The sequence below is a fragment of the Cryptomeria japonica genome, chromosome 3 (genome assembly GCF_030272615.1).
Source record: "Cryptomeria japonica chromosome 3, Sugi_1.0, whole genome shotgun sequence".
In the NCBI taxonomy this organism is placed as follows: domain Eukaryota; kingdom Viridiplantae; phylum Streptophyta; class Pinopsida; order Cupressales; family Cupressaceae; genus Cryptomeria; species Cryptomeria japonica.
In genome coordinates this window covers 94941033-94968767 of record NC_081407.1, presented here as the reverse complement: position 1 = coordinate 94968767, position 27735 = coordinate 94941033, and the positions used below count along the sequence as shown (strand labels likewise).

At 37.9% G+C, this 27735-nt stretch overlaps 3 pseudogenes; all 3 read left to right on the top strand.

Moving 5' to 3' along the window:
- The window catches only part of LOC131044059 (heat shock 70 kDa protein 6, chloroplastic-like), a 31671-nt pseudogene extending 11566 nt beyond the window's left edge, over window positions 1–20105 (top strand).
- Window positions 16797–16915, top strand: LOC131044077 (5S ribosomal RNA; annotated as a pseudogene).
- A 2220-nt stretch (window positions 20106–22325) lies between the features above and the next one.
- On the top strand, window positions 22326–22444 carry LOC131044078 (5S ribosomal RNA; annotated as a pseudogene).
- Window positions 22445–27735: the final 5291 nt, after the last annotated feature.

The following is a 27735-nucleotide window of genomic DNA, read 5'->3' as shown; positions in this document are numbered from 1 at the left end:
GAGAGAGACCCCTAAAGATGCTGAGCATGAATTTCAAGGCTTACCTTTAGAAGAAAATTATCCCAAAACTAGAAAGAGACCACTTGGGCTAAACAGATGCTTCAAGAACCTAAAAATTATGCTGCTCCAAAGGGGACCTTCAGAGAAAGTAAGAGACCTAACCTATTTTCCAGTTATACTACCTTGATGAGTGAGTTGATTGATTAGAACCTTCCTATGTTGGAGATGTGCTCAAGCATCAAGTTTGGAAAGATGCTATGTTAGAAGAGTATCACTCAATTCTGAAAAATGATGTCTGGGATATTGTGCCTAGGCCTGAAAGTAAATATATGGTATCTTCTAAATGGCTCTTCAAAATCAAACATGCACCAGATGGTAGCATTGAGAAGCACAAAGAAATATTTTTTTCCAGAGGTTTCTCATAGAAAGAAGGTATTGACTATGAAGAGACATTTTCTACTGTTGCCGAATACACTTCTGTCCTAGCAATTTTGGCTATTGCAACATCTAAAGGATGGAAAGTCCATCAAATGGGAAAGTCCATCAAATGGATGTCAAGACTTCTTTTTTGAATGGTAAGATTGAAGAAGAAGTTTATTTGGAGCAACCTAAAGGTATTGTGATTCATAAGGCTGAATCACATGTCTGCAGATTAAAGAAAGCTCTTCATGGACTGAAACAGGCCCCTAGAGCATGGTATGAAAGAATTGATCACTATCTCTTGGAATTAGGGTTTTTCAAGAATGAAGTAGATCCAAATCTCTACTACAAGGTAATCAATTATGAATTATTAATTCTTATTCTTAATGTTGATAATCTACTAATCATGGGAGAGGATAATTGCATTTCTTAATGTAAGAAAGAATTAGCCTCTGAGTTTGATATGAAAGATTTAGGAATTCTTCTTTACTTCCTTGGATTGGAAGTTTGGAAGTATGCAGATGGTATAATCCTTAATCAAGGAAAATACACCATTGATATACTCAAGATATTTAGAATGTTGGATTGTAGATCCATGACCACACCAATGGAGACAAATCTGCACAAACTAAAGGAAACAACTACAAAATTTGAGTTTGCAGATCCTACACTCTACAGACAGACTATTGGATCTTTGATGTATTTGGTAAACACAAGACCTGATATATGTTATGTTGTAAATGCACTAAGTCAGTTCATGTGTGAACCTAGGGAAATACATCTTGTTGTTGCAAAGCATATTCTGTGATATCTTCGAGGAACTATTGCTTTTGGTTTGAAATATAAACATGTAGAACTTGACCTACATGGATTCACTGATTATGATTGGGTAGGAAGCATAGTTGATAGGAAAAGCACATCAAGATGTTGCTTCAATTTAGGATCAGGAATGATCTCATGGATATGTAGAAAAAGTCTTTAGTTGCTCAGAATTCTACAGAAGCTGAATACATTGTAGCCTCCATGGGAGAAACAGAAGTTGTATGGCTCTGGAAATTGCTTTTAGGACTATTTGGTCAGCCCTTAAATCCTACTGTCATCTACTATGACAATCAGAGTTGCATCAAGCTTTCAATGAATCTAGTATTTCATGACAAGTCTAAACACATTGAGGTTCCTTATCACTATGTTCGAGATATGGTGGAAAGGAATGTGATCCAACTGAATTATATTAGTACAGGTGATTAGATTGCAAACATTCTTACCAAGCCTCTCTCCAGGATCAAGATTGAACACTTTAGAGATAAACTTGGTATGGTTGAAAATGTTATTCAATTTTGAGATAGAGTCTCATTTATTCTGATATAATAATATATTTAAAGATGTTTAGTGTGTAAACTCTTTTATTTGTCATGTGTGTGACTCTATGACTGCATGGGCCTTCTGTGAACATTATTGAAGGGTGATATTGTAAGGTGACGATTTTACAATTATCAATTTAACTATCTTGATGGATATCATGTGACTTGATATCTGTGGACATGTCATGATAGTATATATATCTCTGAGACATTATGGTAGATATTTGTTGGTTGATATCATTAAATACACCATAATTATAGAGATCTTCATGGTGAATATTATGAACATAATATTCATGGACATGCCATGAAATCATTATCAGTATGGTAGGCATCATGTGACTTGATGCCAGTGCACATACCTTGATAATTATGAGTTATGGTGAGTATCATGAGACTTGATATTCATTGTTGAACCATATCTCTCAATATCATTATGGTGTGATATCTCCTCTCTTCACAATCAATGGATGAATTGTGATGTTTTCTCTAACATGAAATGTGTCCTCCCTAATTAAGAGGGAGTGTTAATTTTGTAACGTCGATCGTAATATTTCATTGTTTCGAGATATATATATATATATATTAATTTGATTTCATATACTAATATGTTAATGTTAACTAATGATAAATAAACAAATTTTACTTATCGTGTTTGACCAACGGTTACACCATTCATGGTATCGGGTGGTAAAGCGATTCTCAAACAAGTCGCACTCCTTCCGATCGGGTAAGTAAATGATGACTAGTTTATATACTATGGTGAGAGGCACGTAGGGAAGAGATGTGTCTTCCCACGTGGGAAGACATATCTCTTCACTACATAACCCCTCGTACACTTATATAGCATGCTTACATTGAGGAGGATGCACACACGGAAATTGATAAGTGTGGTGCATCTCTAAAACAGGCTATAGAAGATAAAATATAACTTTCAGATTATATCTCCATCTCTTCTATTTGATCACATAATTTTGAAAGAACTTAACACTTCTCTCACAAGCTAAAAATTGTAGAACAAAAGCAGCACTTAAATGTTATTATTCCACACACCCAATGAGTAATTGTTATCAAAAGACCACCCAAGCCAGTACCAAACAATGTAGTAAATGCGAGTACCTTTTCCTACAGAAGAGTATTCAACCCAAGATCTAATGTGGGGAAAGATATCTGTCACATTCTCACTTTAGTATATGATGGTGATAGTGTATCCTTGTGCTATATTGTGAGTTTATTTAGCACCAAAGTGGTAGTTAGATTTAGTTTTGATGTGGTCTTTGTTGGTATTAGCTTAGTTATGAACCAAAGCATAATGCACTGCGAGAAAGGTTTGAATTCATGAGATGCTGACTGCTTTTAAATAAAGTATATTAGAATTAGTATAGCAGCATTTTGTGGTTTTTGGGTAGTGGTCTGCTGCTGAAGAAATATACAAATCAGTGTATGCTAAGCTTTTGGTGTTTTGATGAGTTTTCTTTTGCTATAATTGTCAAGATTGTGAGTATTTAGAAGGCTAGGTCTGATGGACATGTTATTGGTTTATAGAAGCTTTTAAAACTATGTTCTATAGTTGCAATATTCTACTATTGGTTAAGCCTAGTTTCATGGGCTTTCTTTGGCATAAAGTTACAATGTTTGTAGTTTTGAAAGGGGGTTCATCATTGGCAGCTTAATAATTAATTTGTTTGCTCCATATATAGAAAATATCAAAGTTTCAAAATCTATTTGAAATATCTACCCAATCCATTAGGTTCCCATCTTTCCTCTTTGGATCGGGATCAATATTTTTAAATATGGTATGTTGAGGGCTTAGAAATCTATTCATTGGTTTTTGTTTTGATTGAGGTTGTAATATATTAAATCGTTAGTCTTGATTTGAATGTATTATGTATTCTCTTATAATCCTATATGTAGTTGTGGTGGAGTCAGGTTTTGACTCTAAAATTTTGAGCCGTAAGTTGTATGAGATGGAAGAAAATGTGTACATGGGTTACAACTAAATAAATTTTAATGAGTCAAAACAAAACTTTCAATTAAACCTACAATGACAAGTTCAATTGAGTCAAGAAACATAAATGTTGTTGAGTGGTAAATTCATTACCTTAATTACAACTGTAAGATATCTTAATGAAGAAATCATTATCTGTCTAGCACAAACATGGAAGACAAGTCTCTTGGGTGGAAAGATCATATGCTGATATTAGCTTTTAGGCTTTGATTATGTCCAAATATATATTTAACATGTGTGACACATTTCTTACCGTTTTGGTTTTGGTTTTGGTTTTGTGTATAATTTGAATGGCTCTTTATTCTACGATGGTTATAAGTGATATAACTAAGAGGTGGTTTGTTTACTGATAACGTTTTATGGTAGAGTGTTTTGGGTCTGAAGTGAATTTTTGGATCTTTTAGCAATTGGCGTCCTTAAAAATGCATTGGGTTTTCTATGATGCAGCTTTTGACAAAACTTGTAGATGATGCTTCCAATTTTTTGAATGCTAAGGTCGACAGGGTTTTGTTCTCAGTGCCTGCATGCTTCAATGACTCCCAGAGAAAGGCTACTCTAGATGCTTGTCGAATGGCTGGGTTGACTGATTTGTTGGTTATCAATGAGCCAACTATTGCTGCTTGTCGAATGGCTGGGTTGACTAATTTGTTGGTTATCAATGAGCCAACTATTGCTGCATTTGCATATGGATTTAAAAAAAAAAGAATAAAAAAACTCCACTAGTTTTTTATCTTGGTAGTGGAACATATGATGTTTCAGGTAGTAAATTTGTTTTATAAGCACACAAGTTTTTGATTTCGTTAACAACTATAGACACGATTATTGTAAAATACAATGTATGATTGCTTGTGTTTTATTTTTAATATTTCATCTTAGCGATTGACACTTTCTTATCTTGGCATTGTGCTTACATTTAGTGGCATTTTTTTGTATTGATCAACATGATTAACAAAATAAGTGCTTATGTGTTTTTAAATTTTTGTGTTGTTGTTGCATTTTGTTTGTGTGATGTTTATGTCAAGTTGCGAATTCTTCACTATTTTTTTGTGCTTTTCAACCTTTTGACTAGTCACTTGTGTTCATTCCTCTACCATTATGTTTGCCTGAATATCTGGTCTCCGAGTTATGATTATGTGGCAAAATATAGTGGGCCTTGTTTTGCCTGTTGTAGATTCCATGTGTGCAATTGTGTTGTGATGGAAGTTTTGTTGATCTTGAGTTGTTCATTTAAAGTTGCACATGTCATGCTTCTATGTCATTTCTTCAGGCTTTAGTTAATCACTGCTTACAATTACTACTTTTAAGTTCCTAGTTGTTTTTGTTTATCTCATCCTCAACTAAATGTTGCAATCTCTTATTGTCAAATTAACCTTTCTTTTCTAATTTAAGCATTTGAGTATTTTATTTTTTACTGAAATAATAAACCATTTCTACAGGGTGGTTTTTGTACAATGGTTTATGCAACTATTGCTTGAATTGGTCTTATTAGAAATGCAAGTTCCAACATTTAGTAATTATTTTGCAGTGCTTACTTTTGAAAATTATTTGGGCAGAGATACTATGTCGGTGCTCTCCATCTCAAGTGACACTCATCTAGGAGGAGATGACTTCAACAAGGTTTGACTATTTTCTTGAATTTAGCTAGCTGAATCAACCAGTTTAATTTGAATTCAAGGTTGTAATTTATTTGATTTGTTGTTATTGAGAATTGTTGGCTGGCTAGCTAAAAGATTTGAGAGAGATGAGGGAATCAATATGATAGAAGACAAACAAGCACTTCATCGATTAATAGAAACAACAGAAAAGTTGAAGATGGAATTATCGTTTCACACAGAAATAACCGTTAGGCGAGTACAAAACTTTATTTCTGAGGAGGTTGATTTTCATAACTAAAGATACTAAAATTATGGTAGGACTCATCATTTATGTTTTGTGCTTGGGTGTGAAAATTATTTCTATCGTTCTGTGATGGCTATAAAATGTTTCAATCTTTTTGAGTGTGTAAGATGTTGAGTGAATTACATTTAGTTTTTAAATTAACCTCTCACCATCATTTGGAAAATTTAGTGATTATAATGTTCAATTGTTAATCTCTGTCACAGTTTACCATTCATAACGGATACTACAGATGGTCCTAAGCACCTTGAGACATTGTTTACAAGGGATGAATTTGAAGTGTCGTGTTCAGATCTACTTGACCAATAAGATTTTACAGTTAACTAATTTTAGAGAATTGGAGTTTCCCCATGCTTGTCTACAAACAAGTTGGTGTTCATAGGCAACACACTTTATCCATTGCATTGTGGATTAGATTTTGTACATTCTCACCATGTGTACACTTCTTGCAGGCTGAAGACCCCCTTGGAGAATTCATTGAGAGATGCAAAATTGTCTGACAAAGGCATAGATGAAATTATCATGGTTGGGGGATCAACCGGGATTCCTGCTATTCAGAAACTTGTCAAGAAGATCACTGGCAAGCAACCCAATGTCTGGGTAAATCCAGAAGTTATTGCTCTAGGGGCAGCTATAGCTATTAAGGTATGTATGGAGTTGATCTTTTTTCCAAGAATTGGTGTCTTGTTAGCAACTTTCTACTAAGTGTATGTGACTTGGAGATTTTGCCTGGAGTATTTTGTCTTTATTATTGTCTCTCTGCATATGAAATCAATCAATAATATATTTCTGATGCATTGGTCATTAGGCTGGATGGGAATTGGCGTAGTTAGAATAAATTAGGAAACCGAGGAACACCATTGCCTATTAAATGTGGCCAAAATTTGTGATATTTGCAGATTGTAGAAGCTTTTTGGAAGTAAGTCTAAATGCTTGCACAACCAACCTGAGTTTTTTTATACCGTTATGTTGTTCTTCTACATATGACCCTTGATGGCCAGCAGAACAGTGCTTTATGTTATCTTCTTTGTTTCTTGGGTGACAAATATTGGTCATGATAACCAGATATGTGTTAAGGATCAAAGATCACTGAGATGCAATATATTTCAGGCTTCAAGATTAATGGTCCATAAGAGTGAAGTATGTAGTATATATTGTGAGATTTTTAAGAATTAAGTATGTAGTAACTCTATTTCTTCAGGGCCTCCAATAGATCCAATGTATGTTCCTTTAATGGGATTTTTATATTGAATTCTCCATAATTTCATGGATGGGTTATGAAGTAAATTGTTTCATTGTGCTTTCATGGGTAAGTTCTTTAGAAAATGATTTATTGTTAGGCCCAATATGGAAAGCTGATGTACTAAGAGGGGAGGGGTGAATCAGTACTCCAAAACTTTTCTTTGATAATAACCTTACTGTTATGCATAGATAGAATAGTGCAGTAACATAAAATAAAACTAAAATCAACAAATAACAATCATACATGATTCACTCCATAACACATATATTTTGGTCATGCAGAAACTCTTGGTTAGAGAGAAAAACTGCGGTGGGGATGGCACCCACAACTTCACTACTGCAATAATAAAGAATGCTCGGTTAGAGCTACATTTAGCTATTTCTTATAGCTTACCTTGTTAGGAGTATCAAGATCAGTTAGATCTACCTTACTAAAGGATTTTACAACACTATATCAGTGTAGCACCTGGTTAAAGGATTTACAATTTATAGACTTGGTTAGAGTCTTTTACCTTGTTAAAGGTTTCTCTTACAACTTCAAAATATTACAATAAAATCATTACAAATATCTGCAGCTTTACATCTGAAATGCTAAAGTAGATTCTATGTGCTCTGAATAAGATTACCTAGCTTGTAGCATACCTTGGTAACCCATAATGAAACTCGGTAAACCCTTCTGTTTACTCTCTCCTTCAACTTTTCACTAATAACCTTCTCAGTGACCTCTCTGTGCCTCTGTAATAGTCTTCCTTCGTGCATACACACTGTTGTTTTCTAACCCTAGAATCATGTTGTATAAATAGATCTCTTACAGCGGTGATTTAATTCATTGCTTTGATCTTATTAAAGATTCTTTGAATGAATGATTAAACAAAATATCTCATTGGTTAGATTGACCTTGTAATCATACACAATCTCCTAGTGCAATTTCCAATGCAAAAATGGTTATATGTGCCTCGATGTTGTAACATGTTTTCATGTGCATGTACAGGTTCAATGTATCTAGTAAAACATTTCACTCGGTGAATATCAACTCGGTGAGTTAACTTTACCACTCGGTAGGCATGAAACTTTACTTGGTAAATAGCTCAGTGAATACTACATTCTGTGACTGCTTTCTTCTGTAACCGACTAGACTATTCATACCAACTTCTCTGTGTGTACCGACTGCATGATTCAGTAATACTAACCAACTAGAATATATAGTATGACTTTGGATATGAAACTAATGGCAATTTGATAAGTAGTAACAATCTCCCCTTTTGACATTAGTTGAGATGTTTGACAAAAACTACTTACAAAGTCATAACTCAAAAACTATATACTTGACAAAATGACTATACTTGACAATATATACAATAGTCAATAAAATAGTATATGCAGATATACTCCCCTTATCATTATTCTGTACATAACTCTGAATTTTGCATGTTCGGTTCTGTTCTATACTTGTGTGCTCTGAATGCTCTGTATATTCTACTCGGTATACTCCCCTTGTATACAATACTCAAAATTGTGTTAACAAAATTGTATTACTCTCCAAATGTAGAATTACTCCCCCTTTGCTGGGCTTTCCTCTTTGTAGTATCATAATATTACTCCCCCTTTTTGACAAACATGAAAAACTTAATTTCCATCCGAAGGTGGTAACTAATCAAAAATAGTCTTATACTTGGTCCAGGCGTCAGTGAGGGCGACTGAGAGTGAGTCCTTGACACTTTCCATTAATGAGTTTTGTGCTTGAATATCAGATAAGAGTGATATCAAGCCATCAAAAGTGCTTCGCTCTTGTGTAGTTGATAAGTGTGTAGCTTGGTTGAGTTGTTCCTGTACTAATGAGAGATGAGGAAGGAATAATGTTTGAAGGGTCGTTATATCCATCTTAATTTTATGCTCTTCATTCCTTAGTTCTAACTGTTGAGCCATGAGTTGTTGTAGCTTTTTGTAAAAAATCTAAAGTGAAGTAGGCTCAATGGTCAACTTAGATGAGAGATCGGTGATCTCTTTCTCAATTGCATCAGTTTTATTTTTGATATCTTTAATAAATAAAGAAAATGTACACAATTTCTGGAATAAAAAAAGAATGTGCTTAAGTTGAGGGGACAACTCAGCAATGAATTTGACAAGTTTTACCTTGCCAACAACAATTGATTTTTGTACTTCCTCTATCATTTTTGTTGTAAGCTCCTTATCCTTGAACTTGCTTAAGTACTCAGATGCATCAACTCCAGATGTTTCAATCTGATTGAGAAGTTCATCCAATTGAATATGGATGGTTGCATCGGTCAACACTGTTGCTGATGGTAGCATATTTGTTAGTAGTGTCCTAACCTTCTGAAGTACTTTATTCTTTTTATGTATGGCCAGTTGCTTCTCTTGGTTGGCCTTTGCTTTGCATAGTTCACCGAATTCAGTGAGTGCTTGCCCTTTTAATTTGGAAATGTCTACATTGGGCAACACAATCAGTTTAGATAAGTCAAATTTAAAACCATGCTTTCTCACCTTCTTTTCTTTTCCTTTGGTCTATGGCACTAAGACAAGTGCATGTGAGGTTTGCTGACCCTCAGTAGGTTGCTCGGTCGATGCAACACTTTGGTCTATTCCTGTAGCAGTTGCAATGTCTTTGGGTGGCTTGGTGCTAGGGGTCTCAGTTGTAATATTTGTAGTACTTGTCTGTGCTTGAGACATCTAATCTTTGGTTGTGTCACCTGCAGCTTCAGATTTGTTGCCTTCGGTAGCTTGCTCGGTGTCCTTGGGAGCTTCAGTTGAGACTAGTGGCTTCACTGGTAGATAAGGCTAAACTTGTTCTAAGACAGATTCACTAGAGACAAGTTTTGCATAAATGGTGCCTTCAATCATTTCCTACTCTAGTGTTGCTTCATCCATTACATCTTCATCAATTTGTATAGTGTCAACCGGGTCTAGACCTTGCTCGGTGACATCTGGATCTTGCTCGGTGACATCAACAATTTCAATTTGAGATTGTTCACTGACATCCTTTTGTTTGAAGATCTCCCGCCACTTGGCTTTAGTCTCATTCTCACATCAATATACAACCCATTCATCAATTTTAAGGCTCTCTGTTTCACAAGAAATTTAGAATTGTATGTGGTCAGATGCTCCTTGATTTTAGCTACGGATATGATAGGAAATAGATGGACTAGACTTCTTTCTCTTATTTTTCTCTCCGAATCCATTGCATATTTTCATCTGTTATCAATGTGTGAGTAGAGTTCACTCCGAAGTGACTTTGCTAGTTCTAATGGTGCTAACCGAAACATCAGAAGTGTACATATGACAACTTCTTCAATCTATCATTTCTCATCATTATTCCTAGTCTCATACTTAACATATCTAAATCCTGCAAATCCACCGTATTCTTTAAGATTGACACAAAAAAATTCAACATTGTGAATGTTTACCTTTTTGCTTTTCACAACCTGGAATTTGTTTGCATCATTAGACTCTATATCACTCGACTCTTTTGCCAAAATGAGCCTCCGAGTAGATGTCTTGTAAGTCTTGGTTACCTTTGGAATGACAACAGTCTTTTGTTTCTTACTCGGTGATGCAGCTGATGCTCTAGTGTTGGGTTTCTTTGTTGGTGGAGTCAGTAGGGCCTTTGTGATGTCCTGTTTCTTTCTTTTTAGAACTTTTCCCTTTGGCAACTCTGTGCTCAATGTTATTGCAGCCTCCTATGCTTCTGATTCCTCTTTGATAATGGCAAGATTGCCTTTGACAGGTGTAGAGGAGGATTCTTCTCCAAATTTATCAGATAAAGCCTTTATCATGTTTGTATCTTTTCTTGTAGCCTTAGGTACTAAAATGCTCATTTTTACTTTCTCCTTCACCTCTTCATAGGTTCCATAGCTTAGTTCAGTTGCATGCCTTAGCAGTGATAGATAGGCATCAATTTGTTGCTGTGTAATATTATAATCAATCTCATAACCCATTGGTTGCAACGATTGAGTCCTCAGTTCAACAGCATTTACATAGCAATAATCAGTGTTGACTTCAAAACATATATTGTCCTTGTATTTTTTGACCAGCTGTGGTGGGATCTTGTACTTGTTGTGCATTTTCTCTTGGAATTTGCTGAAGTAATCATCGATGATATCATTAAAGTTATCTCCTAACTTCTTGATGTAGTCATTGATCTGATGGGTGATAGGTCGGTGTAGCTCCCATACTACTTTACCGACTGAGGGAAAGAACTTATCAAAATAGAAAAACATACATACAAGTAGTGAACCAAACTTTAGTGTGTTTTCCGAGTTGTTCTTCTTCGGCTTCCTTATTGTGTTCAGGTTCTCAAACAAGTTCTTTAGTAGTACTTCACATAAGTCTACTTTCATTCCCTTCTTCACTATTTTGTAGGCCAGGTCCACTATAGCACATGGTACACTATTTTCCCTTGTAGATTGGAAGAAACAGTAACCAATAACTCTAATTGCAAATTTTAGTTCAGCATCAATGAGATTTTTCAATTTCAGTCCTCGGTAATCAGATTCTACTCTAGTTAGACTGATTAGCTCCTTTTGTGATATCATTTTCTGTGCACGAGCATGATCGTAGATGGGATATCCGGTGATCAGGTGAATGACTTCCTTCGTGATCTTGAACGGTTGCTCTTGTAGCCACATGAAATCATCATGTACTCTACTCAATACAAACTTAACCCACTGGGGTTTGAACACACGGGGATAGACTAGGGCTTCAGTTAATCCCTTGATTTTGATATGCTCAAATTTGCTATCTAGTTTGCCATCAGTGCACAGTTCATCATATGTGTCACTAATCTCTACATGACCGAGTTCCTCAACACGGCATTTGGTAAAGAATCTAACATCTTCTACTAACAAGACTTGATTCGGGATGAGTGAAAATGCAGTTTTATCATCCGGTTCTGAGGCAACATTAGGAGTTAGGGAATATTTCAGCGAGGGCTTCTCCACATTTTGGACAACTACAGGGTCTTGGATCTTGGGCGCCATGATAGATTTCAGGTAAGATTCAACAAGTTATCCTTAGGGTTTACAAGTGACTAACTCTTCGTACTTGGTAGACAATAGCAATTTGACTAGATCAGAAACCAGCTAAACAGTGTGAATAGATTGATGTAAATACATCGAAATTCACTCTGAATGAAGTTTGTTCGCTTTGATTCGCTTTTCTCTGCTTCTCGAAAACTTGGGTGAATGAAAATGATCGGAAAAACACTTTTAAGTACTCAAAAATACCTTATCAGGTTCCGTGCAAGTTAGGTCAAGATATTAAATGCACTCAGCTCACCTTTTACCAATTTACTCTTTTTCTATTTTCACTGAGTACCCAACTTTGCTTTATTAACCGACTTGATAGGTTTCCTGTATAGTATATAAACTGACTAATTGCATCTTAACTATGCAGATTTTGAATTCTGTACATAATAGAATAGGAACCTTTATGATTTAATTTTTAAAGAATGCAGTCCCTTCATACCTTTCCTTGACTAATTTGAAATAGGTGCACCTAACTTAGTAGGTAAGGTGCTTTCTTCATCAGACATAATTTCTTTCTTTTTCCAAATCATCTTGAATTTTTCTTTTATCTCTTTAGTGTCTCTTCTCGGTTGATCTCTGCAATCTCCAGCTAAATGTCCAGCTTTGTGACAATGAAAACATGGCATGTCAAGATTTCTCCATGATCTCTGGTTGTTCATTCCAAATCTTATAAAACAGTTGGCACTTATATGTCCATATCTTCCACAACATTCGCACCATATCCTTGTATTGTAATCCCATGGTACTGCTACATATTGTCGGTAAGGATCTGTGTGAGTTCGGTAACCTCCAGTGTTTGTTCGGTGTGGATACCTCATCTAGTTCTTTTTCTTAAACCAGCACTTCTCGGTACTATGTCCATATTTATTGCAGTTTTTACAAAACCCTTTGAATTTTGCCTTTTGATAGTTGTTAACAGACTTTGTCCTACATTGATTAGGTATGTGACCATATTTATTGCAATTGTAACAATATCCATTGGACTTAGAGATATTTGATTGCTTACCTTTTCTGATCTGGCATATGTTGGCAGTATGACCTTGATTTCCACAGTAGTAGCAAATAGGCTTCTTCCTTTTGATGTTATTCCTTTTTCCAGCTTATTTTGATGATTCTCCTCTCTCGGTAGTATGAATTCCTTTCTTGGTAGAGTCTTTTCCTTTGTAACCGACTCCTCCATCTTTGTAGAGTCTTCTTGTATTCTGTTGCTCATCCAACATCTTTGATGCTTCATAACTTTTCTCCAATGATTCTTTGGATTTCTTCTTAGTTTCAAGTTCACTAGTCAACCTTGATACTTCAAGTTTCAATGATTGATTTTCATCATTCTTCATAATTGCTTCATGATGTGCATAACCTAGTTGATCTGTCATATTTTGTTGAATACCAGTTAACCTTATGATTTCATCATCCTTATCAGATACTAGAGCTTCAAGTTGTTGTTTCTCTCTTTGTAGATCTCTTGCTTTATCCTCAGCTGTCCTTAATGCATCTAGATTTTCAGTCATTTGTGTACTGAAATGTTCATGTTCTCTTTTCATTGCTTTTAGTTGATCAACCAATACTTTGTTCTTTTCTTTCAACATTCCAATCATTTCTTCAGTCTCTTCAGATATACTGTTCTCAGATGATGTCTCAATTTGTTCCACTAGCTCTTAGGAATCTTGCAAGTCATCAGATAATCTTCTCCTTACTTTCAGAGATTTTTGCATTTGCCTCTGCATGTCTGCAATCACTTGATTTGCATTATCTAGCTCTTCTTGAAGATGCAGAATCCTACGAGATTGTTTGTAGCCTTCCATTGCTAAGATCTTTCTCTTTAGGTAGTTAAACCCTTTTCCAAGATTCAAGCTCTGATACCAATTGTTAGGCCCAATATGGAAAGCTGATGTACTAAGAGGGGAGGGGTGAATCAGTACTCCAAAACTTTTCTTTGATAATAACCTTACTGTTATGCATAGACAGAATAGTGCAGTAACATAAAATAAAACTAAAATCAACAGATAACAATCATACATGATTCACTCCATAACACATATATTTTGGCCACGCAGAAACTCTTGGTTAGAGAGAAAAACTATGGTGGGGATGGCACCCACAACTTCACTACTGCAATAATAAAGAATGCTCGGTTAGAGCTACATTTAGCTATTTCTGATAGCTTACCTTGTTAGGAGTATCAAGATCGGTTAGATCTACCTTACTAAAGGATTTTACAACACTATATAAGTGTAGCACCTGGTTAAAGGATTTACAATTTATAGACTTGGTTAGAGTCTTTTACCTTGTTAAAGGTTTCTCTTACAACTTCAAAATATTACAATAAAATCATTACAAATATCTACAGCTTTACATTTGAAATGCTAAAGCAGATTCTATGTGCTCTAAATAAGACTACCTAGCTTGTAGCATACCTCGGTAACCCATAATGAAACTCGGTAAACCCTTCTGTTTACTCTGTTCTTTGACTGTTCACTGATAACCTTCTCGGTGACCTCTCTGTGTCTCTGTAACAGTCTTCCTTCATGCATACACACTGTTGTTTTCTAACCCTAGAATCATGTTGTATAAATAGATCTCTTACAGCGGTGATTTAATTCATTGCTTTGATCTTATTAAAGATTCTTTGAATGAATGATTAAACAAAATATCTCATTGGTTAGATTGACCTTGTAATCATACACAATCTCCTAGTGCAATTTCCAATGCAAAAATGGTTATATGTGCCTCGATGTTGTAACATGTTTTCATGTGCATGTCCAGGTTCAATGTATCTAGTAAAACATTTCACTCGGTGAATATCAACTCGGTGAGTTAACTTTACCACTCGGTAGGCATGAAACTTTACTTGGTAAATAGCTCGGTGAATACTACGTTCTGTGACTGCTTTCTTCTGTAACCGACTAGACTATTCATACCAACTTCTCTGTGTGTACCGACTACATGATTCGGTAATACTAACCGACTAGAATATATAGTATGACTTTGGATATGAAACTAATGGCAATTTGATAAATAGTAACATTTATATCATGAATGTGTTCAACAATATTGTTCCATATTATTTTTAGTTTGGTGAGGTATGACCTTGAATACAAGGCACATAAGACGCATATAATACAAGGCACATAAGATGCATATAATGACATGGTTAATGTGCGTATCACTCAAATTTGTGTTCTATTAATAGTGTTTCCTTGATTTCATGATTAATGTGCTTATAACTCAAATTTGTGTGGAGAATTTGAACAGTTATTACATATGTATTTGCTCATGGTCATGGTAGTGCCCAAATCAAAACTGTCGTTTTGAAGGAAAGAAGAGAGTTGTTGATTACCAAAAGAAAATGGAAGCACATGTATCTACCAAGAAGAAGAATCTTATCATCTTAGATTATAAAAATTATAATCTCAAGAAATTAATAGTAATTTTAAAAAGTATAATCTTAGATTATAAAATTATAATCTCAAGAAATTAATAGTAATTTTAAAAAGTATAATCTTAGATTATAAAATTATAATCTCAAGGAAATTTCCCAAGCAAGACAATATTTAGTTGTCTCAAGAAATTAATAATAATTATAATTTAATTATCATATGAAATATTATAATTAATTATCATTTGCTTAAAAAAATTAAAAAATTATAAATTATAAAAATAATTGATTAAAACAACTATGTAATTAGCTTTATGTAATTTGGTTTATGTAATTAGCTTAGATATGCTATTAATGCCATTCAACTACAGCAAAAATTAGGACATCGACCCCAACTTTTGACTTCTTAAATAAGACAGGGTCTTTGAAGTTGGCGCAATGCACACAACCAGGGGAGTGGACCCACCAAATGCAACACCTCCCCTATATAAGTTATTTGTTTGATTCTCATACATGCATAGTTTGCAGCAGCGATTATGAATCGACCCCAACTCCTGAATTCATTTGCATTGACCACACCAAAGGTGCACGCCTTAGTGTGCAGCTTAGAGTGCAAGGTGCGCACCCGAGGTTGACTGGGCTCCGATTTCGTGCACACTAGAGGTGCGCATCTTTGAGCGCACCTTGGAGCATACTTCGGAGCGCTCCTTGACAAAGGTGCACATGAGGTGGACACACAGGGCAAACCGGGCAATTAACCCAACTTCCAACTTCATGCGCACCAGAGCTGCACGCCATGGTGCGCACCTTGGAGCACACTTCGGAGCGCTTCTTGGTGTGCACCAATGTTGCACACCTTTAAGCGCACCCATGGTGCACACCAAGGTGCATAGCCTAGCCAAGGTGTGTGCACCCTGGCGAAAATCCATGCAAGGTGCACACTCGGGGCAAACCGAGCTTTGACTTCGTGCGCGCCATGGTATGCACCGCGGAGCGCACCTTGCAGCACACTTTGGAGCGCTCCTTGGTCCACACCAATGTTGCACACCATGGCACCCACCAAGGTGTACGCACCCTGGCGAAGGTGCGCACCTCGAGCAAACTGAGCTCCAACTTCATGCGCACCAGAGGTGCACACCATGGTGCGCACCTTGGAGCACACTTCGGAGCGCTCCTTGGTGCACACCTGGGAGAGCACTTGAGGCAAACAAGGAAATCAACCCGACTTCTGACTTCGTGCACACCATAGGTGCATGCATGTAGGCTGGGATGGGTGCACATCCGACGCTTGGGCGAGGTGCTCACATCTGAGTAGGGTTCACTCTTGGCAAACAGGGCCGCTTGGTGAGGGAGGGTGTGCACCTCGGTAGGGGTGGGTGCACACCATGGGGCTGGGTGGATTCACACTTGGGTCATGGTTTGCTAAGTGCACACTGCGACAAGCTTATAACAGGTGCGATCATACTAGCATTAGTGTATCGGATCCCATCAGAACTCTGCAGTTAAGCGCGCTTGGGTCGGAGTAGTACTGGGATGGGTGACCTCTTGGGAAGTCCCAGTATTGCACCCTTTTTTTATTTTTTTCATCGAGCGTCGTAATGCTATTCGAACTAACCTTTTGCCTATTTACGTTCTTATGGGGGCTAGGCCAGGTGCAGTGCTCGTAGTACCGTGCGCGTCGGGGCGACACCGAGTGCGCACCTGAGGCACCCCGAGCACACACCAGGGTGCAACTCGGGCTTTGTGCGTGCACCTCAGTGCGCACGAGATGCAGCGCACGCATCCAAGTGAAATCGGTGTGCACCTCGGCTAGTGCGTGTTCGGTCGAGGCACGCACATTGGCCAAAGTGCATTGCGATGTTTCTTACTCTAAGGTTTCGCACCAGATGCTCGAGACAGGTGAGCGAAGCTAGGCGAGGTTGGGTGCACACTTGGGGCAGGTGCATGCAGCAGGAGAGCACTTTGGAGTGCACCAAAAGTGCGCACCTTGGAGCACACTTCGGAGCGCTCCTTGGTGCGCACCATTGATGCGATCCATTCAAAAGTTTCCTGAAAAGGCAAAAAATTTTGACATTATAGAATTTCCCACTTAAGAGATGGTAAAAAAAAAAGAATTTTTTTTTTTAAGGAAACGTGGGTGCCCACCCTAGTGCACAGCCCGGCCAAGGTGTGCGCACTAAGGCACCCACCTTGGCGAAGGTGCACGTGAGGTGCACACCCAGGGAAAATTGGACAATTAACCCAACTTCCAACTTCGCATGCACCAGAGGTGTGCACCTTGGAGCGCACCTTGGAGCACACTTCAGAGCACTACTTGGTGCGCACCATGGCACCCACCAAGGTGCGCAGCCCAACCAAGGTGTGGGCACCCTAGCGAAGGTGCACACCTAGGGCAAACCGAGCTCCAACTTCATGTGCACAAAAGGTGCGCACCTTGGTGCACACCATGGTGCCCACCAAGGTCCGCAGTCTAGCCTATGCGCACCCCGAGCAAATCGATCTCCGACTTCGTGCGCATTTCAGAGCGCTCCTTAGTGCGCACCGATGTTGCGCACACGGGGCAAACAAGACAATTAACCTGACTTTCGAATTTGTGCGCACCATAGGAGCGTGCCTTGGAGGGCTCCTGGGTTCGCACCAGCATTGCGCACCTTGAAGCACACCAAGGTGCACACCTTGGATGCATTGCCTTCACTAATTTCCTGAAAAGGCAAAAAACATTGAGATTTTAAAATTTTCATTTTGAAAGAGTGAAAAAAATGCAAAAGTTTTGAAGGAAAATGCAGGTACCATCTTGTACCCAACCTGGTGCACAGCTCAGCAAAGGTGTGTGCACCAAGTTGCCCCCCTAACAAAGATGCACATGAGGTGCGCACCCAAGGAAAACCGGGCTCCGACTTCGTGCACGCCATGGTGCGTACCTTCAAGCACACTTCGAAGCGCTCGTTGGTACGCACCATAGTGCCCACCAAGGTGCACAACCCAATCAAGGTGTGCGCACCAACGTGCCCACCTCAGCGAAGGTGGGCACGAGGTGCGCACCCAGGGCAAATCGAGCTCCGAGTTATGATTATGTGGCAAAATATTGTGGGCCTTGTTTTGCATGTTATAGATTCCATGTGTGCAATTATGCTGCGATGGAAGTTTTGTTGATCTTGAGTTGTTCATTTAAAGTTGCACATGTCATGCTTCTGTGTCATTTCTTCAGGCTTTAGTTAATCACTGCTTACAATTACTACTTTTAAGTTCCTAGTTGTTTTTGTTTATCTCATCTTCAATTGAATGTTGCAATCTCTTATTGTCAAATTAACCTTTCTTTTCTAATTTAAGCATTTGAGTATTTTATTTTTTACTAAAATAATAAACCATTTCTACAGGGTGGTTTTTGTACAATGGTTTATGCAACTATTGCTTGAATTGGTCTTATTAGAAATGCAAGTTACAACATTTAGTAATTATTTTGCAGTGCTTACTTTTGAAAATTATTTGGGCAGAGATATTGTGTCAGTGCTCTCCATCTCAGGTGACACTCATCTAGGAGGAGATGACTTCGACAAGGTTTGACTATTTTCTTGAATTTAGCTAGCTGAATCAACTGATTTAATTTGAATTCAAGGTTGTAATTTATTTGATTTGTTGTTATAGAGAATTGTTAACTGGTTGGCTAAAAGATTTGAGAGAGATGAGGGAATCAATCTAATAGAAGACAAACAAGCACTTCATCGGTTAACGGAAACAACAGAAAAGTTGAAGATGGAATTATCGTTTCACACAGAAATACTAGTTAGGTGAGTACAAAACTTTATTTCCTAGGAGGTTGATTTTCATAACTGAAGATACTAAAATTATGGTAGGACTCATCATTTATGTTTTGTGCTTGGGTGTGAAAATTATTTCTATCATTTTGTGATGGCTATAAAATGTTTCAATCTTTTTGAGTGTGTAAGATGCTGACTGAATTACATTCAGTTTTTAATTTAACTTCTCGCCATCATTTGGAAAATTCAGTGATTATAATATTCAATTGTTAATCTCTGCCATAGATTACCATTCATAATAGATACTACAGATGGTCCTAAGCACCTTGAGACATTGTTTACAAGGGATGAATTTGAAGTGTCGTGTTTAGATCTACTTGACCAGTAAGATTTTACAGTTAACTAATTTTAGAGAATTGCAGTTTCCCCATGTTTGTATACAAACAAGTTGGTTTTCATAGGTGACACACTTTATCCATTGCATTATGGATTAGATTTTGTACATTCTCACCATGTGTACAATTGTTGCAGGTTGAAGACCCCCTTGGAGAATTCATTGAGAGATGCAAAATTGTCCGACAAAGGCATAGATGAAATTATCATGGTTGGGGGATCAACCAGGATTCCTACTGTTCAGAAACTTGTTAAGAAGATCACTGTCAAGCAACCCAATGTCTAGGTAAATCCAGAAGCTATTGCTCTAGGGGCAGCTATAGCTATTGAGGTATGTATGGAGTTGATTTTTTTTCCAAGAATTGGTATCTTGTTAGCAACTTTCTACTAAGTGTATGTGACTTGGAGATTTTGCCTGGAGTATTTTGTCTTTATTATTGTCTCTCTGCATATGAAATCAATCAATAATATATTTCTGATGCATTGGTCATTAGGCTGGACGGGAATTGGTGTAGTTAGAATAAATTAGGAAACCTAGGAACTCCATTGCCTATTAAATGTTGCCAAGAATTGTGATATTTGCAGATTGTAGAAGCTTTTTGGAAGTAAGTCTAAATGCTTGCACAACCAACCTAATTTTTTTTATACCATTTTACTGTTCTTCTACATACTGCCCTTGATGGCCAGCAGAATAGTGCTTTATGTTATCCTCTTTGTTTCTTGGGTGACAAATATTGGTCATAATAACCAGATATGTGTTAAGGATCAAAGATCACTGAGATGCAATATATTTCAGGCTTCAAGATTAATGGTCAATAAGAATGAAGTATGTAGTATATATTGTGGGACTTTTAAGAATTAAGTATGTAGTAACTCTATTTCTTCAGGGCCTCCAATAGATCCAATGTATGTTCCTTTAATGGGATTTTTATATTGAATTCTCCATAATTTCATGGATGGGTTATGAAGGAAACTGTTTCATTGCGCTTTCATGGGTAAGTTCTTCAGAAAATGATTTATATCATGAATGTGTTCAACAATATTGTTCCATATTATTTTTAGTTTGGTGAGGTATGACGTTGAATACAAGGCACATAAGACGCATATAATAAAAGGCACATAAGGCGCATATAATCACATGGTTAATGTGTGTATAACTCAAATTTGTGTTCTATTAATAGTGTTTCCTTGATTTCATGATTAATGTGCTTATAACTCAAATTTGTGTGGAGAATTTGAACAATTATTACATATGTATTTGCTCATGGTCATGGTAGTGCCCAAATCAAAACTGTCATTTTGAAGGAAAGAAGAGAGTTGTTGATTACCAAAAGAAAATGGAAACATGTGTATCTACCAAGAAGAAGAATCTTATCATCTTAGATTATAAAAATTATAATCTCAAGAAATTAATAGTAATTTTAAAAAGTATAATCTTAGATTATAAAAATTATAATCTCAAGGAAATTTTCCAAGAAAGACAATATTTAGTTGTCTCAAGAAATTAATAATAATTATAATTTAATTATCATATGAAATATTATAATTAATTATCATTTAGTTAAAAAAATTAAAAAATTATAAATTATAAAAATAATTGATTAAAACAACTATGTAATTAGCTTTATGTAATTTGGTTTATGTAATTAGCTTAGATATGTTATTAATGCTATTCAACTATATGTTTTAGTCTGTTGGTATTGACTTGATGATCGAATGCTATCTTATGTTCTAGTAAGCCTACTTTTAGGTCCGGTAAAGGTTTCACCACTGGAGCTTTGTTGAAGATCTTTTCATGTATTGCTTAATTGTTGTTGGTGCGAAATGGTTCGACACTGCAGTAACAGTTAGGACATCGACCCCAACTTCTGACTTCTTAAATAAGACAAGGTCTTTGAAGTTGGTGCAGTGCACACAACCAAGGGAGTTGACCCACCAAATGCAACACCTCCCCTATATAAGCTATTTGTTTGATTCTCATACATGCGTAGTTTGCAGCAACGATTATGACATTGACCCCAACTTCGGAATTCGTTTGCATTGACCACACCTAAGGTGCATGCCTTGGTGTGCACCCTCGAGTGCAAGGTGCGCACCCGAGGCTAATCAGGCTCCAACTTCATGCGCACCAGAGGTGCGCACCTAGGAGCACACTTCGGAGCACTCCTTGGTGCGCTCCTTGATAAAAGTGCATGTGAGGTGCGCACACGAGGCAAATCGGGCAATTAACCCATTTTCTAACTTCGTGTGCACCAGAGCTGCACACCATGGTGCACACCTTGGAGCACACTTCAAAGTGCTCCTTGGTGCGCACCTGCGAGTGCACCCATGGCACCCACCAAGATGCACAGCCCAGCCAAGGTGTGTGCACCTTGGCAAAGGTGCGCGTGAAGTGCTTACTGGAGGCAAACCGAGCTTTGACTTCGTGCGCACCTCAAAGCGCACTTTGGAGTGCACCTTGGAGCACACTTCAGAGTGCTCCTTGGTGCACACCAATGTTGTGCACCATGGCACCCACCAAGGTTTGCAACCCATCCAAGGTGTGCGCACCCTAGCGAAGGTGCGCACCCCGAGCAAATTGAGCTCCAACTTCATGTGCACCAGAGGTGCATGCCATGGTGCGCACCTTGGAGTACACTTTGGAGCGCTCCTTGGTGTGCACCGATGTTGCACACCTGGGCAGGGTTCACCCTTGGTGAACGGGGCGTGCTTGGTGAGGGAGGGTCTGCACCTCGGTGGGGGTGGGTGCACATAATGGGGCTGGGTGGCTGGGGTGGATTCGTACGTGGGTCGCGGTTTGCTAAGTACACACTGCGACAAGCTCATAACGGGTGTGATCACACCAGCATAATTGCACTGGATCCCATCAGAACTCTGTTGTTAAGTGCGTTTGGGTCGGAGTAGTACTGGGATGGGCGACCTCCCAGGAAGTCCCGGTGTTGCACCATTTTTTAATTTTTTCGTCAAACATCGTAATGCTATTCGAATTAACATTTTGCCTATTTGCATTCTCGTCAGGGCTGGCCCGAGGCGCAGTGCCCGCACTACCACACGCACTAGGGCGACACTGAGTGTGCACCCAAGGCACCCCGAGCACACAACAGAGTGCAACCCAGGCATTGCACGCACACCCCAGTGCGCCCGAGCTGCGATGCGCGCACCTAGGTGAAATTTGTGTGCATCTCGACCAATGGCTGCTCGGTAGAGGCATGCACATTGGCCAAGGTGCATTGCGATATTTCTTACTCTAAGGTTTCACACCAGATGTCCGGGACAAGTGAGTGAAGCTGGGCGGGGCCAGGTGCACACCCTGGGTAGGTGCATGTAGCAAGAGAGAACTTTGGAGCGCACCAAAGGTGCGCACCTTGGAGCACACTTCGGAGCGCTCCTTGGTGTGCACCATTGATGCGCTCCATTCAAAAGTTTCCTGAAAAGGTAGAAAAATTTGAGATTATAGAATTTCCCACTTGAAAGATTGTCAAAAAAAAAGAATTTTTCGAAGGAAACGCGGATACCCACCCTGGTGTGCAGCCCGACCAAGGTGTGCACACCAAGGTGCCCACCTTGGTGAAGGTGCATACGAGGTGCGCACCAAGGGCAAACTGGACAATTAACCCAACTTCCAACTTCCCACGCACTAGAGGTGCACACCTTGGAGTGCACTTCGGAGCGCACCAAAGGTGCGTACCTTGGAGCACACTTCAAAGTGCTCCTTGGTGCGCACCATGGCACCCACCAAGGTGCGCAGCCCAGCCAAGGTGTGCGCACCAAGGTGGGCACCCTAGCGAAGGTGCACACTCGGGCCAAACCGAGCTTCGACTTCATGCGCACTAGAGGCGCACCTTGGAGCACACTTCAGAACGCTCCTTGGTGTGCACCATGGCGCCCACCAAGGTTTGTCGCCCAGCCGGTGCGCACCCCGGGCAAACTGAACTCCGACTTTGTGCATACCAGAGGTGCACGCCATGGTGCGCACCTTGGAGCACACTTCGGAGCACTCCTTGGTGCACACCAATGTTGCGCACCCGGGGCAAACAAGGGAATTCACCTGACTTCCAACTTCGTATGCACCATAGGTGCGCACCTTGGAGCGATCCCGGGTTCGCACCTCGGAGCCTTCATATTGCTCTCATAGGAGTGCAATGCAGAGCACCTATCTAGGCTCAGAAGCCAAGCCTCAGCTTCTACCCCGTAGGTAGATCCCCTAAAAGATGGTGGCTACATGCGCATAACCTCTCTGATCAAATCACTTGGATCACGACGTGATCTCTCAAAATACACGGGTGCTACTACTGGGGGTGGTCCTGGTAGATGAATGGACTCAGGCTCATGCCCAGCCTAACTCTCTACGAGGTTACGAGGTGGACTCCTACTCCATTCCCTTTTTGTTGATCTATGGCTCCCTAAGTTCTGGTTTTCGGCATGATGGTCCACTACTGGAAGCCTATCCTGGACTATCCTAATCAAGTTCTGGAGTGCTAATAAGATGTCTTGGTTCAAGTCAATCGACCATTCAGGAGGAGCCTCTGGGTTCCTTTCTGGAACTGATTCCTCCCTACCGACCTCTTCACGTGTCATGCGTACATGCCTAGGACCTCTACCACGTTTGCAAGCTTGTCGTGTAGTCAGAGGCATCCTTATGAGAAAATAAAATAAAATGAAATAAATAAATAACTTTTTGGAAAGAAATTTAATTAATTAAAAATAAATATAATATAATAAATTAATTAAATAATTAAAGCGAAACGTAATGGAGAAAGGTTCCTAGTGTTGGAAACCTTGCTCTGATACCAAAATGTCATGCCCAAAATTTTGGACAAAAACGGAACAATTTTTTTTTTAAAAACACCCTAATAAAACTGATTAAGCTAAAATAAAAATGCATTAATTAAGTCTTGTCTTAACTATGTTGAATACCCTCCAACTAAAGTTAATCTAAACAACTAAATCAAGCATGCAAAATATAAATTTAAATTAAATGTGGAATATTGACTCTCTAAAAGAATTATTATTACTTCATCAATCTTAACAAATAAATTAATTTAAACAAAATCTCTAATTTAATTGACAAGAGTCATTATTAATCTCCAATAATCTTTAAGTTGCTCTAGGAATTAAATAAATTAGTCCTAGAACTTAGATTATTAAAACCTATTATTCAATTTAATAATAATTATAATGTGTCTAAAATTTCGACTATAGCGCCAAATAAATCCTTAAAGAAAATTGCCCTACCAAATTTAATCTCGAAACGCCTAAATTTAGGTGGACTAAAATAATCCCCTAAAGTCGAATAACTTACAAGAATCATTACAAAATTCCTAAAAGATTAAACTCCCAATGAATTAAAATTTAAACATCATATTCAAATATTTATATACCTATATGTTTATATAAAACATATATAAAATATGAACGTATAAATAAACTATTTAATCTAAAGCTAGATTTATACATTCATATATATATATATATATATATATATATATATATATATATATATATATATATATATATATATATATATATATATATATATATATATAAGATAAAAAAAAACTAACATATAAAACTTAAATAAAGTAATGGGGAATACCCTATTCGAAATTCGAATGGGTTCCCCCCCCCCCTTTTTTTTAAAAAAAGTTTCTAACCATAACAATATAAAAATACCTATGCTAACCTATTTTCTCTCTAACTTCATATCTTGCCCTAAGCTGAATTTTCAGGTTAGGGCTTGACTGAGCCTTTTTGTTTTGCTGGGCCAAAGAGGGAGATTGGGCGGAGGCGGTTTGAGAGTGGCCGCCAGGGGGTTCACATGTAGGAGCATTTACACGCAGAGGGGCAGGACCGAAGACCTCCATAGGGGCTCCCCATAGGGAAGGCCGCAGTCGTGCCTATGGGTCACGACCCACAGAGTTGGCCTTGGCCGCCACTATGGGTCATGACCCACAGCACAGCTGTCGCCGCCACTATGGGGCGCCGCCCACAGGGGATGGCCAAAGCCATCCCTGCTGCAGCCCACAGTGCAGTTGTGGCCGTTGCTAGGGGTCGTCACCCACAGCACGGGCCGACCCGCCCTGCGGGTCAATCCGTAAGGGCCAAGGGCCCATCAAATGCAATTTTTTTTTTTGAAACATAAAATGTGTAGAAATATATATATATATATGTTTAGGTGATAATATTTTTAATAAGCAGGATTAAAATAATTGTAACAGTCACTGATAAATCCCTCTTTTTCTATAGAGACAAAAATCTAATTAGTATGTATTGGATTAATATGTATGTTTTTTTTTAATTTATTTATACATTTAGATAAACTACTTGTTGTTTTAGTATGATTGAAAAATAATTACAGACATAAAAGAAAACAACAACTTTAGAATGATACACATTTTTATTTCAATAGGCTAAGAGTAAAAATAATTTAGAAGAAGACACAATAGATTTTATATATATATATATATATATAATCAATTAAAGTCTATAGATCTCTCCTCCATACTTAAATCTACATTTTTTTTCCTAATCACATAAAGCAGATTATCTATAACTAACAAATTTAGATAATGTATTTCTCTTTTTTTTTTGTACAGTTGCTAACTTTAAAGGTAGACTATAAGCCCTAGATTTATTTTCTGCAATAAATAAAAGGGAAAATGACAGAAATTAATAAATTAAAACAACAACTATAATAGCCTAGAAATCATTTAAAATAACTTTAGAGATAGACTATCAAATCTATTTAACCATATTTTGTATTTGGGAATAAATAAATAGGACTAAAAGCTCATTTCTAGCTTACTAACTTTAATGCTTTTCTACTCCATTTATTTCTATTATTCTCAATCAGCATAAAGAGAAAGAATGGACTTTAACTTTCAAACAAACATAAAACAACAAATATTGTTTCAATAACTATAGAAGACTTAACTCATAAATAACTATTCCATTTTGCAATAATAACTTAATAGAAAAATGCATCCTTTTTTTTTTGAAAACATGAAGTAGAAACCATTTTCATTATCAATATAGTAGCTTTTACAAAATGGGGAAAAACCCCATTTAGCCTCTTATTTCTATTAAATGAGGACTTAAATAAATAAATACCTTTTCATATGCAACTAAAATAAATAATGATGGTAGCTTTTCCTAGCTTTTCTTTTCCTTCTCTTCCAAGCAAACTTGCATACAAATCTTAAGGCTATGACCATGGAGAGCTCACCTCTCAGCGTAAGCTTACTCGAAGCCACCCCCGAGCTTGGAGAACCAAGCCCTAGATAGGTTACACTCAAGCAAACACAACAAGCAAGGGAAAACAAATTCAACAAACACTTTCCCATCCAAGGCTAAACTTCATCACAAAATGTGATGTTTTTAAAAGGGTAGAAGTGGACCAAATACCTTGAGGAGACTGCAAGAATGGTAGATCACAAGCCATCTCATGGCAACCAAAAATACAATATAAGTCCATTAAACCCACATCCTTATGCCCCCTAAGGCATACATGCCATACTTTCTCCCCTTATGACCCGTGAATGCATAAACAAGGCTATGCAGCAAGGGTCTCACAAACAACCCTTGAGATCACTCTCATAATGAGAGCCTCTCACTCTAAGGCTGTCAAACTCCTTCCACCCCCAAGACCATTCTACTCTCCCAAGAGTAGAAGGCCTTGGATACTCCCAAAACAAGAAAAATGCATAAAAGAAATAGAAGGAAGATCACATAATCTTTTCACAAAAGAAATACAAGAAAACAACATTCATATACAAGCAATTTTTTAAACATAAATATACAACATGAAAGGAAGAAGATGAACCAACTTTCAATCTGCCCAAAGGTTTGCTAGAACTCGTTTGAGGAAGAGCAGCCCAATTCCACAAGTCTTTCCTCTAATACTTAGCCAAAATTCAATCCTAAAACTATTCTTTTCAAAATTGCAAGATCTCCAAATATGGAGAGTGGATGATTAACTCTCTAAGTCTCAAACCCTTGCCTAAGAAGGCTTCTCCCACTCTTTCCAACCTCTTGGATAGAGTGAGAGACCACATTGGTTGCTCTTCCCAACCTCTTACAGGTTGCCAAAACTGGAAAACTTGAAAGAAGAGAAAAGAGAATGGGGAAGAGGAAACTGACACGGGAAGGGAAGGTTAACTAACCTAGGAGAAGTCCTCTAAGTTGGATTTTCGCTCATCTTGGGAAAACCAATTTTTGAAGGGTCAAATCAGTCACATGG